A 3,134-nucleotide genomic window follows, 5' to 3' on the forward strand; every position below is an offset into this window, starting at 1 on the left:
AACCACAAGAAGGTGAGTGTGGCTAGAGCATTGTAATATTTACTTACTTATTTAGTTAGTTACAAGGAATAAAGAGATTAGGTTCATAGTCATTAGAACTCTCCACAGAAATAGAGCTAATAGGAGACAGCTCTCTAATAGGAGAGATATCTCTTAGTTTATCTCAGCTAAATAGACACACCAAATTAACCATCAGAGATAGGGTTTAGTTTAGTTAAAACATGATAGGACATGAACTTTTATTTGCATTTGATGGAAATCCACTGAAAATTTTGAACAAGGATTCATACAGTCTTATACTCAAGTTAATAAAAAAAATACTTTATAGAACTCAAAAAAAATACCCTCATGTGTGAAGACAACTCTATAGGGAATGAAAATTCAATGGAGAGGAGGCACTTAGGGGTTTACTATGGCAGCCCAAAGGAATGATGGGTAGTAGTCTGATATATAACTTGCTTTGATGCTGAAATTTTTAAGACTCAGGGTAAATAAAAGGGCCCCCACAGGGCTACTAGGCTCTTACACCAAGTACATTTTTAGAGTTAAAAGAAGGGTAACAACTTGAAAAGCAGAGAATTTGAAAGGAAAATATGAATAAGGGCATGCCAAGCCAAAGGTCCTGGCAAAGTATCAAGTCAATGGCTGATGGATATGGTAATGTAAAGCTTGAGTAAAAGATACAGTAATAAATTGGAATTATAATATTTACCTGGAAGAGGAGATACCATGACCAGGAAAGTGGTTTTCCCTGAGGGAGACTTGCTCACTGCACTCTAGGTATGCTGAACCCTGTGACTTCCTGAGGAGTCAGGAAGATAAATGAACCATGAGGAGGTGAGAATGAAAACTTGGTTCAAATTGACTCCATCAACATAGACCAAAATTTAGGCAGTCTGATGCCAGGAAGTTTATTGATAAATTTTAACACAGCATAATTTGAGGGGAACATTTCCTAGTATAATACAATTCTCCGTGCAATAGGAAGCATAATTATATCAAAACTCAACTCAGGGTATATGTCATTTCTACCAAGCATATGGGTTCTGAAGATAGCTACTGGCTTAAGGGCCTAGAAAAGGAGCTGGCCTGGTCTCAGTCATAGAGATAGCATAGAGGACATGTTGGTTATTAGCAGCATTTGGTCCTGGTTGTGGAGGCTTTGGGGAGCTCCTGACTATATAGATAATATAAAATTCATATCCTTGGTCCTTGTAAAGGAACATGGGGGAGCCCCTGGCTATACAGGTAATATAAGAGTCATTTAAATTACTAGCCACCTCTGGTCTTGGTTTTAGAAGTATGTTATGGCATTACCCAACAGACAGTACAGATCATCAGGCTGTTAATCACTTCCAATACCTAGATTTCTGGATGGAAGAACAGGTATTATGTTTATTTCTTTGACAGGACAATCATATACACTTAACATTCCTGGTTTTCCCCCTGGAAGTCTATGGACACAAGGATCTTCCTGCTCTCAGCAATTTCCCCACACATGTAAAATTTGACTGCATAATTTGTGATGGTCAGAGAGACTGTCATACTGTTCTCCTATGAGAAAACTGATAAATTGGAATAATTTTCATGAAGAAGCTTTAAAATCATAGGAATGTTTCCAACAGAGTAAATGCAGTCAGGAAGGTAAAGAAGGAGGAAATCAAAAAATGAGCTGAAAGATGACACATTGTCATCATGCTGTAGTTGTTCAAATAGATACAATAGTGTGTCTGTATGTTGCTTGTAGAAAGAAAAAATAGAACAGTCATTTGAAAAAATTTAATAAGTAAAGGTGATGTACAAGATGCACTTGGGTGTCAGTTGATTCTAGAGAGGACTGCTAACTGAATAGCTATAACAGAATGAAAGGGGAAAATGGAGGGTCTAAGATGTTTACAAACAAGTTCATAGAGTTAATAAGAAAGTGTGAAAGACATCCTCTTCTGATGTTTCTATTCTCCTGAATAAATTAAGAAATAAGGCCATTAGGAAGTATGAGGTAAAGAAAGTGTTACTGATGTTTTAGAAGAAAAAAAGAGAATGGCATGGTAACAGTGCCAAACGATAGAAGAGTAAAGTGACTGAGGAAGTAAAATAGCATATTCAAGGCTGAAATTCAGGGCCATGAATTTACAGTGACGAGTGATACATTTTGCTCGGAGGTATAATGTTTTGTCATTGGAGTTTACTTTGGGTGAGGTAGATCATGGGCCATTGATTTAACTAGAAAACCCTCTTGAGTGTAAAAGTTACTGAAAAATGATAGATTAGAATAATAATAACAAAATAGAAAAATGGAGCAAAGAAGTAAGAAACATGACCTAAATTTTCCAAGGTATGGGAGTGGTCAAGAGGTCTATGGATACAACAAAAATTTTCTAGTGGGACAAAAGGCTAATAGAATAGTGGTGTGTTTTCAAAGGAGCCTGGGCTTTCAGAGGTGGGGATGGTGGAGTACAGATCAGCCTACTTCTGCCTCCCAAGTGCTGGGATTAAAGATATCCACCACTATTGACCAGCTTGGGAATATTTTTTAGGTGAAGGGGATTTGTCCAACTGATATAGTAGGGGGCATGAGAAGTGAAGATGGTGTGGAAAGTTCATTCAAATTAGAAGAGAAATTTTTATGGGATGGGGGTCTGGGCATTAAGAAGATTGCCCATTTTCTAGTGTGGATAGAATGTTTGGTCCTGAGAGCAGAAATGGAAGATGGGCTCTATTTACATTTTTTTCTTTAGACGACTTTTGGTTGAGTTGCACAAAATAGAATTTTGTATAGTTTCAAGATAAATGTTGGCAAAAGCTCAGAGCCAGAAAAATTCAATATTAAAAACTGGTATTTTAGAAATGATGAAAATTAATATATGCTGTGGTGTGATTTAAAATATTATACTACCTCAACCCATCCATAACTGTCCATTATTATTTCCCCTTCCTAGAGATCCATCCATGTATCTTCACTTAATCTCTGCAATTATATAAATTATAGCCTGCTTACAGAAGACTTAACAGCTAACATCCATATGTAAATGAGTACATACCATATCTGTCTTTAGTGTTCATGGTAATGGAAGGTATGATACCAAAAAAGGAAAAGTAAATATCAACCCAGTTACAAATCTTTCCATCTACAA

General features: G+C 36.5%; 1 pseudogene; it reads left to right on the forward strand.

The window, feature by feature from the left end:
• The first annotated feature begins 704 nt into the window (after positions 1-704).
• Positions 705-811, forward strand: LOC116889513 (annotated as a pseudogene).
• Positions 812-3,134: the final 2,323 nt, after the last annotated feature.

Source organism: Rattus rattus, chromosome X (assembly GCF_011064425.1).
Source record: "Rattus rattus isolate New Zealand chromosome X, Rrattus_CSIRO_v1, whole genome shotgun sequence".
Classification (NCBI taxonomy): domain Eukaryota; kingdom Metazoa; phylum Chordata; class Mammalia; order Rodentia; family Muridae; genus Rattus; species Rattus rattus.